A 13,474-nucleotide genomic window follows, 5' to 3' on the forward strand; every position below is an offset into this window, starting at 1 on the left:
ACATATATGTAAATGAACATAGACTTTTATTAAAATACAGTATGTGTGTGAGAGAAATTCCACAGTGAAGCCCCTTTAAACAACTAGCATGCTCTTTTTTTGGGCAGGGGCAGTCCTGGAGCTTGAACTCAGGGCCTGAGCACTGTCCCTGGCTTCTTTTTGCCCAAGGCTAGCACTCTGCCACTTGAGCCAGAGTGCCCACTTCTGGCTTTTTCTGTGCATATGGTACTGAGGAATTGAACCCAGGGCTTCATACATGCTAGGCAAGCACTCTACCACTAAGCCACATTCTGTGTGTGTGTGTGTGTGTGTGTGTGTGTGTGTGTGTGTGTGTGTGTGTATGTGTCTTTAAAGTCTAGATTCTGTAAACAAATGAAGCCATAACAATAATTGGCATTTTGAGCTTGACTTATCTCACTCAACATAATCTCCAGTTCCATCCACCCTCCTGAAAAATGACATTTCATTTTTCTTTATGGCTGAGTAATATCTCATGGTGTATCTGTACCATGTTTTATCCGTTATTTGTTTGTTGGGTACTGTGGCTGTTTCACCCTTTGGCTGTTGTGAGCAAAGCTGCAATAGACACAGGCATGCACGTGTCTTTCTTGTTTATGGATGTAGATTCCTTCAGAAAGATATATGCCCAGGAGTGGAAGGGCCAGGTCAGAGGGCAGATCTACTTAGCAGGTTTGTGAGGAACCTCCATGCTGATTTCTATAGTGGCTGCATTCGTTTACATTCCCACCAACTGTGCATGAGGTTCCTTTTCCTAGCATTTTGACCAGCATGTGTTGTTATTTGTTTTCTTGATGATTGACATTCTGACTTGGGTGAGATAAAAACACAGTATGGTTTTGGTTCACATTTCATTTATGGCTAGGAATGTTGTAGGTTTCTTTATGTGTCTATTAGCCATACATCTTCTCTCATCCTACTTCTGAATGACTAAGGGGAAGGCAACGCTTCCCCAAATGAATGGGTTTCTTTTTATTTGTTTGTTTTTGGCCAGTCCTGGGGCTTGAACTCACGGCCTGAGCACTGTCCCTGGTTTCCTTTTGCTCAAGGCTAGCACTCTATCACTTGAGCCGCAGCTCTACTTCTGGCCTTTTCTGTGTATGTGGTGCTGAGGAATGGAACCCAGGGCTTCATGCATGCTAGGCAAGCACTCTACCGTTAAGCCGCCTTCCCAGCCATGAATGGCTTTTGGGGAAAGGCTCTAAGAAGCCGGAAGTGACACTCCATGCCTGGAGCTCAGGGAGAGCAGCCTCCTCCTCCAGGTCCAGAGAGCAAGGGGCGTGGCCTCTAGGGCCTCTTCCTCCGCCCCCCCTCCCGCCACCCCATCCCCCCCCCCCCCCCCCCCCCCGCGGCAGCCTCTGATGAATGGCCACAATAAGGGATTTGGACACGGGCCCAGAAATCCGAGATTTCTGTAATAATTAGAGATCACTTGGGGTCCAGCTCCTGGGAACTGTACGAGGTTAAAGTAGAGCTGTTTCATTGCGTTCCCAAAGTGTCAGATGAGGCTATTAGGAATGTGAAGGCGGCCGGTCCCTCCTGCCCCTGGCTCCTGTCCTTTCTAAAGGGTGATGTATGCAACTCAGCCTCAGGGTTGATGGCCCCAGTACCTGTCTTTTAACCCTTGATATTTACCCACTTTGGGCAGTTTGCCAATCCCTAGCCTCCGATTTGCTAAAGTAAATGCTATGCCCTTTTCATAGAGCTGTCATGCATAAAATCTGCCACTGCGTTCTCTGGTTTCTGCCCCCAGTGAGCCCCGAGGACAGGCCTGGGCTCGCTGCGATAGTTGTATCTCCTGCTTCCCCAATCCAGAGCCCCACCCCAGGCCCGGGGCTGGCTCTGTGCCCCGGGCCTGCTCCGTGCCTGCAGATCCAGCCACGGAGGCCGGCAGAGCTGAGGCCAGAGGGAACTGATTGGTAATCATTTGAGTCAGAAGAGGCTGAACCAAGTGGCGACGGACTCGTCCGAGGAAGGGAGGCTCACAGACGGACGGCTAAGCAGAGCATCCGGCCCAGGGCAGGCCGCCCACCGTGCAGCCGGGCCAGCACAGGGGACCTCCACATTGCTCTCCTGATCTGATGTCTGCAGAGATGCTGCAGGGCACACTGACACGGAGGAACTGTGCCAGGGGCCCCGCACGTGGGCGCAGAGCGGAAGTCCAGCTCAGATCCCGGGTTCTTTCCCAGCCTTTCTTCCTCTCCACCTGGCCCAGTTCCTTGCCCCCCGCCCCCCCCCCCCAGCCTCCTCTAGGCTCCAAATTTAGTTGTATGACAAGAGAGGGCACTGAACTCCGTGTCTCCCCTGGAGAGCAAATTATAGCCCGGAGCTGAGCTTCTGTGTGCGTAGCAAACACTGTGAGTCCTGGATACACAGGAAGACAAACAGAGCAGATGGATTCTTCCCTAACTCAGCAGCCAGAGCCGTGCGGGGCTGAGGGGCCGAGGCTGGACGCAGGGCAGAGCCGGCGGGCAGGGCGGCTTGGGGGACGGCCCGGCAGTGCCTGCGCTTAGGGGCAGGAGGGGCGGAGGCCATGGTGAGGTGGAGCTGTGTGGGGGTTGTGCCGTACCGAGGAGACGGCGGAGGCCCCTTGGGAGCCAGATGTGGGGGGCCCGGGAAGGAGATGGGAGAGCAGGGTCGCGGAGGGGCGGACAGCCGGAGGAAGACATCCCAGAGCCGATGGAGACCCGGTGAGGACTCCATTGTGCTGCGGCCTTCGTCACCTTGTTACAGGGGTCGGGGCGTAGGTGGGACCGGGGGGCCCCTGCGTCTGAGTCCCTTGTGAGGCCCAGGTCACCTCGATGCTGCCGAGCGCGGCCCCGAGGCTGCTGGCAGGGCCTGGCTTCCCCGGGGTGCGGGCCCAGGGCTCCCTTCATCCTCACAGCGGGTGTGGTGGCAGCCATCATGGCTGTCGGGAGGGAGCCCCTCGGGAGAGCCCACCCTGCAGGACTGGGGCCGCTGTGCGGGCGCAGAGCTCTCCCCCAGCCCGCCACGGCAGGCCGCCTCACCGCAGCCTTCGCGGACGCTGGCAGGTTCACGTCTTCCCGTCGTTTTCTCTCCGTAGAGAAGGTCATTGTGGCTCGGAAAGGCTGAGTGACCGGCTCAAGGTCACACAGCGGCAGATCTGCTGACTGCAGGGCACAAGGCTGCTGGCAGGGCCCGGTTCCTCGAGGCTGCTGGCCTGGGGCCTCCCTGGGTTCTGTGCCCAACGTGGCCGCTCCGAGGACATCATCGTGTCCAGGGCCAGGCCGACTGCGGAGCAGATGCTGGTGGGCCACCCCACCCCCACCCCGTCCCCACCCCGGCTGGCAAGGGGCAGCGGGCCCCCGAGAGCCAGGCGGCTCCACCTGCCCCCTGACCTTCCCCACTGCCTTTGCTCGTTTGTCCCCCCACCCATGATGAAGCCAAGTCTCACTTTGTTCCTATGTCAAACAAACCCCACTTGTTCAGGCTCTGACTCTCCAGCCGGGGGTCAGCTAGGGACTGCGGTGTCTGCAGATCGGCCCGGCAGTGTGGGCGCCTGGGCATGGCCTCCGCAGGGGCCTCCCTGCCCGCCTGCCCTCCCCCCCCGCCCCCCGCGACACCCTTGGCCACCCCTCCTTTGGGCAAAAGCAATCCAGACATTTCAAGACCAGAGATGGGGGCTGCAGTGTGGGAAGTCCTTTCTCAGGTTTACCCTGGATCCCTGATCAGGAGTTAGCCACAGCCGTCTGGGCTCAGATGGTCAGACGACGCAAGGCCGCTCACTTTCTCCACAACGCCTCAGTCATGTCTCAGCACCACCAAGCATAGGTTGGCTGTTGTAAACCTTCCCTGTGACTCCTGACTTCCCAACCCCAAACTCTGCCCCACTGAGCAACACCCTTGCTGGTCTCCCTGCTCTTCCGGCTTTCTTTCTCCATGACTTGGATAACCCTGGCACCTCGGAGAAGTGGACTCCAACAGCTTCTGTCCCTTTGTGTCTAGCTGGTTTCACTCAGCATCGTGTCCTCAGGGCCTGCCTCACAATTTCCTTCCTTTTCAAGGCTGGGTCGCCGCCCGCTGTGTGCCTGGTCCAATCTGCTTGTCCACTCACACGAGGATGGACACCTGGCGGTAGGAGAGCTGCCAGTGGGAACGCCTGTGTGCAGACATCTGCTGGACAGGCAGGAAGGAAGGAAGTTGGGAGCCTGGGGAGGGGGAGCATGGGGGAGGGCGCGGGGGAGGGAGGCAGGAGGGGACACTGAGCTCTGGAGAGTACGAGGCGTGACTGTCTGTCTGTAAAGCTCCTTGGTGGCCACGCCCCTCTCTCCCACCCAACCACGCCCCTGAGGGCCAGGCCCCTGACTTCCTCTGAAGCGGGGCCTCTGAGGCAGGTATGGGGAGCCTGTGGAGCTGGTGGGCCACTGCCTCCAGGGCTGCTTCTGAGGGCAGACCCACCCACGTGGGAAAGAGGCAAATGCTAGAACACCAGAAAACATCGCTGTCCACAAAGGAGCCGGGAGCCCGGCCGGTACTGCCTGCCTGCCTGCCCCCCGGGCACCCAGGAGGCTGAGAGTCTGAGGCTGGGCTTGGCTACAGTGTGAGACACGGACTCTAAGACACCAAGAAAAGAAAAGAAACAAAAGGAAGAGGGAAAGGTCGGCCTGCAAGCGGTCGGCGGTTCTGCGAGGCAAGCAACACAAAGAGAGGCTCTGTACTGCAGAGTTAGTGCGGGGCCGGCCAGCCCTGTCCCCACGTCCTCTCGCTGGTGTGACAGGACACCCCCGTTCGCTTGGACACAGGGGTTGGTTGGCTGGCAGGCTCATCCATTGGGTGTCACCCCCTCCTTGGGTCCCGGGCAAAGGCAGAGGCACAGCGCGCCGTTCCAGCCTGCCTCTCACATCCTCCGGCTCCTGACTCACTGCTCTGTTCACATCTTTTGGCCAGAGCAAGTCTCAAGGCCAAGCTTGCCCTCGGGCCAGGAGAGCATGCTCCCCCTCTGCAGGGGAAAGCCGCCCCTGACAGAGTGGGGATGCAGGGTTGAAGAACTGGGGTGACTGGAACATTCCTGGGGACCGGAACATCACCCACTGGTGATCACTGCCCCTGCTGCCCCTTAGGGAGAGTTATCATTATTATTTTCACTGTAAGTTTCTGATTCTGGTTCCAAAATCTCCGTTGATGCCTGATGAACCATGCATGAACAAACACAAGTCATTGTGTTAGGTAGTCCCACTCCTAAATCCCCTACAAATTCGTCTTCTTTGTTCCCTCTAGGCTTACGAGGAAATAAAAGATTCTGTCTGAAGGCTGATGGGTATTAGCTGAGCTCCACCAGGCTTGAGTCAAAACCAGGAATGCTTGTGGATCAAAACCAAGCCTTACTGGCAGCGCCTAGAAGAGGAAGCGAGCTGCTGAAATCCTGCCCAAGTTGTGGCTGTCAGCTGCCTCAACTGCCAGACTCGCACTTCGGGGATGTGTGTGCGTGCGTGTGTGTGTGTTGTGCATTGTGCTGTAAGATTTCCTTGCTGCTGGTTTTTTTCCATGAAGGGCCTGGATTACTAAAGAAAATCTAGCTTGCGTGTCCAAGGCCAGAGAAGGCTTGTTTATCTCTGACTTCTCCATGCTTTATGTATCTCTCGAGGCTCGGTTCTAAGTAGGATTTATGTCTTCCCAGATGTAAGGTAAAACCGAGAGGCTGGCGTTCCATTTGCAGGAGGTACTGTGGCACTCTCATATACTTAATGTGCATGCAGAAGACAGGAGGCCTTTTCTCATTAGGAATTCTCTGTGTGTGCACGCGCGCGTGCTAGGCCTGGAGCTTGAATTCGGGGTCTAGGTGCTGTCTCTGAGCTTCTTTGCTCAAGGCTAACGTGCTACCACTTGAGCCACATCTCCACTTCCATCATTTTTTGTGGTCAATTGGAGATAAGAGTCTCGAGGACTTTTCTGCCTGAGCTGGCTTTGAACAGTAATCCTCAGACCTCAGCCCCGAGTAGCTGGCGTTATAGGTGTGAGCTGCCAAGTTCTTAATGTTTGGCCATGTGAAAATTGGCCCCAGTGTTACTAAGTGATCCTGAAAAGAGATCTATGGAACTGGCCTGGGCTGGGGCAGGGGCTTCAGCTGGCGCTGGGCTTGCTTGCTCTTGGGGGGAAGCCAGGTGTATACAGGGGACACTCGGGTCTTCAGAGGGGACTGTGCAGAGCAGTGTCCCTCTGAGGGACACTGCCAACAATGTCTGGAGATGTCTGGGGCTGTTGCAGTTGGGACAAGGGAGGTGCTATTGGCACCTAGTGGGCAGAACCCAGGGATGGCTCTGAGTGCCCTCCAGTGCCTGGGGCAGGCCTGCCCCAGAGTCATCTGCCAGAGATCTCACCCAGCCTTGATAAGAAAGGAAATTCTCATGGGCACTGGTGGCTCACACCTATAATCCCAGCTGCTCTGGAGACTGAGTTCTGAGAATTGGATCAGAAGCCAGCCTAGATAGGAGTGTATGGAGATTCTTATCTCCAATTAACCACACACACAAAGCCAGTGCGAGGCTGGGTATGGGACTTAGTGGTAGAGCGCTTGCCTAGCATGCACGAAGCCCTGGGTTTGATTCCTCAGTACCACATATACAGAAAAAGCCGCAAGTGGCGCTGTGGCTCAAGTGGTAGAGTGCTGGCCTTGAGCAAAAGCCCCAGGACTGGCAAAAACAAAACAAAACAGTATGGAGTTTAAGTGGAAGAGCAAAAAAGCTCAAGGTTTAAGCCCTAGGATTAGCACTAAATAAATGTGAAGGGAGTTCCTTCTTTTTGTCCTTCTTCCCTCTGACATGTGAGGGCCCAGTACTGAAGGCACCACTTTGGAAGCAGGGAACCTACCAGAACCTTGGGTTTCCAAGATCCTAAACTGTGAGAAACAAATTTCTGTTCTGTAAACGGCTCAATCCCTGCGGTGTGCCTAGCAGGGTCCCCTGGGATGAACCCTGGGAATGAGGGGGAGTAAGCCCGGCGGGGGGGGGGGGGCGGGAGGGAGGGAGGGCTGGGGTGTAGTCCACAGCAGGAGATCCTGGCTCTTCCATGGGCCGAGCACGGCAAGTTCACAGAGACAGAAATTAAATGAGGGTGCCAGGAGTGGGGGGTGTCACTGTGGGGAGATGGGAGATGAGAAAGTTCTAGTGACGGATGGTACTGGTGGCTGCACAGCACTGGGTATGGGCTGAGAGGAGCTGTACATGGGAAAGTGGGTAAAATGATAACTTTGGCGTTGTGTATAGTGAACACAAGTTTTAAAAATACTAAGAAGTGTAATTTACTCAAAATGTTAATAGTGTTAGTCCATTTGTTCCTAATAGCAAAACACCTAAGTCTAGGCACCTTATAAAGATTGTCCCTGTCTGTCTGTCTGTCTGCCTGTGTCTCCAGTGCTGTGGATGGAACCTAGGGCTTCATGCATACCAGGCAAGCGCTTGACCATCAGACTACATCTTGCAGAAATCGATTTCTCGTAGTTTGAAGTCTGGGAAGCTCAAGATCAAGGTGTAGCAGGTTTGGTGTCTGGGGAGGCCTGGGTTTGCTTCTAAGATGGCACCTCACTGTTGTAGAGGGATTCCCACATGGAAGAAGAGCAGACGAGGGGACCCCTTCCTCCAGTCCTGTCATAGAGCCATGAGTCAGAAAAAGCAAACTAAGCTGTCTGGTTCCCCCTGTTCTCACCCCTCACACACAGTCCACTGAGTCCTGGACATCGGTGGGACTCCAGCTCACTGGGCCGGTTCTGACCACCCAGCGGCCGAGTCCGATACACCCTGGGTTATTTCATCTGACCAGCGGCTATCAATTGTGGTCCCCACACCTGCTCCTTGGGTTCAGGGTTCAGTCTGCTCAGAATACAGGGGAACACTTGACCAGCTTATTACAAAGGATGCAGATTGGCGACTGGGAATGTGGCTTAGTGGTAGAGTGCTTGCCTAGCGTGCATGAAGCCCTAGGTTCGATTCCTCAGTACCACATAAAAAGAAAAGGCTGGAAGTGGTGCTGTGGCTCAAGTGGTAGAATGCTAGCCTTGAGCACAGAGAGGCTAAGGGACAACACCCAGGCCCTGAGTTCAAGCCCCAGGAGCAGTGTGCACATGCGTGCATGCAAGCATGGGCACACACACACACACACACACACACACACACAGGAGAGGAAGAGAGATTGGAGTCAGCAGTTGTGCCCAGGGGCTGGGCAGAGTCCTCCCACCCCTGTAGTAAGAAGGCCCTCGGCAGAGGTAGCTACCCAAACCTGAACTTGCCAGCTGTCAGAACCATGAGCCGGACAGGACACGCTTCTTTTTTTTCTTTTTGTTTCTGGCCAGTCCTGGGCCTTGGACTCAGGGCCTGAGCGCTGTCCCTGGCTTCTCTTTGCTCAAGGCTAGCACTCTACCACTTGAGCCACAGCGCCACTTCTGGCCATTTTCTGTATATGTGGTGCTGAGGAATCGAACCCAGGGCTTCATGCATGCCAGGCAAGCACTTTACCACTAGGCCACGTTCCCAGCCCAGGACAGGCTTTTATTCTTTCCAAGCCGGGCTGTGGTGGCGGCAGAGGATGGAGGAAGCCGAGGGGGGGGGGGGAGGGAAGCTGAGAAGCTGTCCATCGCCAGGCCACAGGAGAAGGAGGGCCCTCCCCATGCTGCACCCCCCCCAAGCCAAAGATGGCGGAGGACTACAAACCCAAAATTTACTCAAAAGAAATGAAAATGAAAATGTCCATTCAAGAAGGAGATAACCATAGCAATCACTTTGGCTCCGAGGTAATAAGAATAAGCGTCCCGAGCACGAGCGGGGGACCCGCGGCAGCGCTCCTGGCCCGCTCCGCTGCTCACGCCCGCGGCCCCGCAGCCCGGCCCAGCCCAGGCGGGCGCCGCGCCAAGCATCCTCTCGACAGGCTTTCTGATTAAGAACTGGAGAAGAGAAAATATGGCCGGAAGATGGAGAGTTATGGGAGGAAAATAACGACCTCAACTATGGCAGAAATTGAGAATACAAATTATCTTTACAAATTTCCCCCTGGCTGACAGGCGTGCAGCCTGGAATGGATCTTGTTCAGAGAAGGTGGCTGGCAGAAGTCATGAATAATTCACGGAGGCGGGGACCTGGTCTAAGCACCCAGCGTTCTGATGGAGAAAGTTCTAGCACCAGCGGCCACACCCAACTTCCCTGTGGATGGCTTTCTTCACATCTGCTCCCCGAGGCCATCAGACTGAACCTGTCATGGTGACGGGCAAGCCAGACAAGAGTCAACCTCCACAGCTGGGCTGTCTGCAGACAGCCACCAGGCCTCCTTGCTGGATCGTCATTCCAGATGGAGGAACAGAAACTCGTTATCCTCTTTGTTTCAGTTTCCTGTTTGCGCTCTGGTTTGCTTTCCACCCCTGTGGCATTCCCGAGAACCTAAGGCCCCGGGTGGCTGCATTGCCCAGCAAACCCCTTTCTGTTTCCAGAAAACTTAGAAGGCAATGGCCAAGGGGGTGCCCTTCCCCCTCCCCGGGCACCTTCCTCCCAGGGTTGAAGGCTCCATGGAGTCTTTCCTGAAAGGTGCTCCTCAAACAAAAATAAGATAACATTGTTTGCTTATCAAAGTTGCAAAAAAATCTAGACAGCCAAAATTGGGGCCTGGGGAAGGTACGGGTCTTTGCTTGATGCTGCAGGTTTGTAGGCAAGGTAGAAGGACCCAGTGGAAATGTCTAGCTTCAAAAAGTTCGGAACCAGTGGGCATTGGTGGCTCACTCCAGTAATCATAGCTACTCAGGAGGCTACGGATTGAGGTTCACAGCCAGACAGGACAGGCAAGTCCCTGAGACTTATTTCCAATTAACCACTAAAAAGCCAAAAAAATGCAATGGTGGCTCAAAGTGGTACAGTGCTAGCCTTGAGTGAAAGAGCTCAGGGAGAGTGCCCAGGTCCCGAGTTCAAGCCCCCGACTGACCAAAAATGTTCAGAACCTGTTGGGTTGCTGGTGTAGCTCAGTGGCAGACCAATTGCCTTGAATACCGCAAAAAATAAATAGCCTGGTACAGTAGTTGAAGTCTGTAGTCCTAGCTACAGGGGAATGGAGATTAGGAAGACTCTGTTTTTGGTTTTGTTTTTTTGTTTGTTAACTATCTTTTATATATATATATTATATTATATAGATTGAACCCAGGACACTGTACTTGCTAGGCAAGTGCTTTGCCACTGAGCCACATCCCAGCCCAGGACTCTGGCTTAAGGCACCCAGGTAAAGAATTCCAAAGACTCTCTCTCTCTCAATCAGTAAAAGCTGGACTTGGTGGCATGCCTCTGTAAGATAGGATCTCAGTTCCGGCTGGCTGGGACTCTAGTTGATAAATAAGAAGGGCTGGATAGAACAGCATAACCTTGGGCCATTACTTAATCTTGCATCTCTTTCCTCATCTGTAAAATGGGCAGAGAAGCTGAGTTGTGAGATCCTTTGGTACTGAGACTTGAACACAGGGTCTTGTACTTGCAAAAAGCATGCTAGCACTGAGCTATTCCTCAGGTTGTGACTTTTCAGTTAAAATTTTATAACGTTTTATAATTTCTAGAAGTCTTTCTTCCTTCCTTCCTTCCTTTCTTCCTTCCTTCCTTTCTTCCTTCCTTCCTTCCTGGGGCTTGAACCCTGGGCCTGGACACCGTCCCCAGGCTCTTTCATTCAAGGCTAGAGCTCTACCACTTTGAGCCACAGATCAACTTCTGGTTTTCTGGTGGTTTATTGGAGATACGAGTCTCTTGGACTTTCCTGCCCCCACTTGCTTTGAACCACGATCCTCAGATAGCAGCCTCCTGAGTAGTTAAGGTTATAGGTGTGGGCCACCAGCGCCTGGCACTATAATGTTTTCTAACGTTACCATTTCTTAATGCCAGAGTGAGCACTTGAACCTGAGCTTGTGTGAACTTGATGTGGACAGTTGCTGGCGGGCTCCCTAGCTGCTGCTTACTGCGGGCCAATGACAGTCAGCCCTTGCCCTAAGCCAGGCTCTGTGTGACCCTCTGTGCATACCGGAGCCTAGCATGAGGCTTCTCTGACTGGGGTTACCTCCCAGCCCTGACCAGTAAAGAGAGCATGGGAAAGTTGTTTAATCCTTCTGTGTCTTTTACTTCCTAATAAAATGGATCTAGAACAGGTGCTTTATCATTGTTATTCATTTATTATCTTAAGATTCTGAGAATCAAGTCTAGGAACTTGCACCTGCTATGTAAGTACTTTACCACGGGGCTACCGCCCCACCCCGTAAAGATGGAAGAGTTCACACTTGGGTTATCAAGAGGATTGAATGAATTCATTCTCTTCAGAAGATCCTGATCTTCTGGGCTGGGAATGTGGCTTTACTGGTAGAGTGCTTGCCTAGCATACATGAAGCCGTGGGTTCGAATTCTCAGTACCACATAAATAGAAAAGGCCAGAAGTGGCGCTGTGGCTCAAGAGGTAGAACACTAGCCTTGAGCAAAAAGAGCTCAGGGACAGTGCTCAGGCCCTGAGTTCAAATACCACGGCTGGGAGGGGGGGAAGGTCTTGGGTTTCAATCCACAGTATTAGGCTTCAATATTTTACTTACAGGCATATTTCTCTAATCTTCCTATCAAGATAGAGGCAGCGGCTGGATGAATTTCTTCCCCCAGGATCTAACTCGGTGCAGAAATCAAGAATCACTGATATTATGTAAATATTATATAAAAATAACAAATGAGGGGCTTGAGGAGACAGTTATATTATTTTACTTTCATAATCTGCATAATTTTATTGCAGACAAATAGTATTAAAATATTATAGAAATTTACTATGTACATTTTTATTGGATAATAAGTTTTCTAAATACAGTGCCAATCATAAAAAAGCTTTCTTGAAAATAAAGTCTTTTTCCAGACACTGTGTCCGCCATGGCAGAGGCCCCGTGCCCAGGGCTTGCTCACTGAGGGCCCTGGAGAGCAAGGACGTGGCTGCTTGCTCCTTCACTAATGAAGATTTTTTTCTTTTGCCTGTCCTGGGGCTTGAACTTGGGGCCTGGATGCTGTCCCTGAGCTTCTTTTGCTCAAGGCTAGCACTCTACCACTGGAGCCACAGCACCACTTCCAGCTTTTTCTGCGTATGTGGTACTGAGGAATCGAACCCAGGGCTTCATGCATGCTAGGCGAGCATTCTACCACTAGGCCATATTCTCAGCCCCACTAATGGAGATTTTGACCTGGGAAAGACCCTGGTCTTTGTTCCTTCTCCACATGAATTCTCAAGGGCCCCAGACAGGCAGGCCTGACTGACCTGGTCAAGTCTTTGAGATGGGGTCCCTCCACCTAGACTGACCTATCCATCAGGGTGCCGTGGCTGGAAGTCCAACCTGGGATGTGTGGAGCCTGGGACGCCTGTCCAAGCAACTCACTCTGGCTCTGCTCATCCTTACCGTGGTGCATTTCCCTTGCTGCTCCCTCTCGTTGCTGGCTGTTGGAGGCAGGGCTTGTGCAAAAATCTTCAGTTCTAAAAGCAGCAATCTGTGGGCAGTGGGTAAAGTTTATCCAACAGGAGCCATTTTTCACCATAGTGCCTATGCTACCTAGGATAGGGGCGAGTCCCTTTCAAACAATGGGAATAATGTTATTTCTGCTTATCAAAATGGATGTGCACATTGTTAGAAGCATAAAGAAAATTGAGGGTGAAAACCATGTATAGAAATGTCAGTGCATTTTTAGAGGAATGGAAGGAGAGCGCGGAAACAGCCTTGCCATTCCCACTGTGGCGGGTGCTGGCTGGCGATTTCCTTGCCTTCCTTCATCTTCTCACTTCGCTGTCAACAAAACATCTGACCTGCACAGGGGTGGGGGGGGGGTAGCTTAGCATTTGCTAAGAGCAGAGTAATGATAGTCAGACAAAAACAAAGCACTTTCTATCTATTTTGGTTTCTTTTAAGCTAAGCATAGATTTCTCTGGAAAGGATGGGAGCTGGCTGGTCTCCCTGCCTGGAAAACAATAGCTGAGCCAAGCGCCGGGGTTTTCTTCACTTCCCTGACCTCCAGTCTCGCTCCCGATTCTTGATGACAAACCATGTTCTGTGCCCTTGATTGATTTAGTGGAGACTGCAGTATTGGAGAATGGATGCAGCCCTCCCTCCCTGAAAATGGAGTGCCTCGATTGCAGGATTGCAGTACACTGGCTGGCTGCTGAGCCCGGAGGCCCGGATCCTCCAGTCCCCGTTTATCTGAGTCAGTTTTCTAGACCCTCTTCCTGCCCCCTCCCCGGCTCCCGCCTTCTCCTGTACTTGATGAACACTGCCTGCCTCTCACATTTGTTCTCCTGTTCCCTTGGCTGGGTCTTTGGCTTCTGGGTGCCTGCAGGGCTTTGGAGTTGGCAGGGCTCCACGTGGTCTTCTTCCTAAGGCAGGATGGGGGCCCGCTTGCCGCCCCTCCCCCACACCAAGCAGAACTCTGGGGTCTGTTTGCTGCTCTGGATCAGAGCTGGTTCAGGAAGCTCCTCC

This window comes from Perognathus longimembris, chromosome 17, assembly GCF_023159225.1.
Source record: "Perognathus longimembris pacificus isolate PPM17 chromosome 17, ASM2315922v1, whole genome shotgun sequence".
NCBI lineage: Eukaryota > Metazoa > Chordata > Mammalia > Rodentia > Heteromyidae > Perognathus > Perognathus longimembris.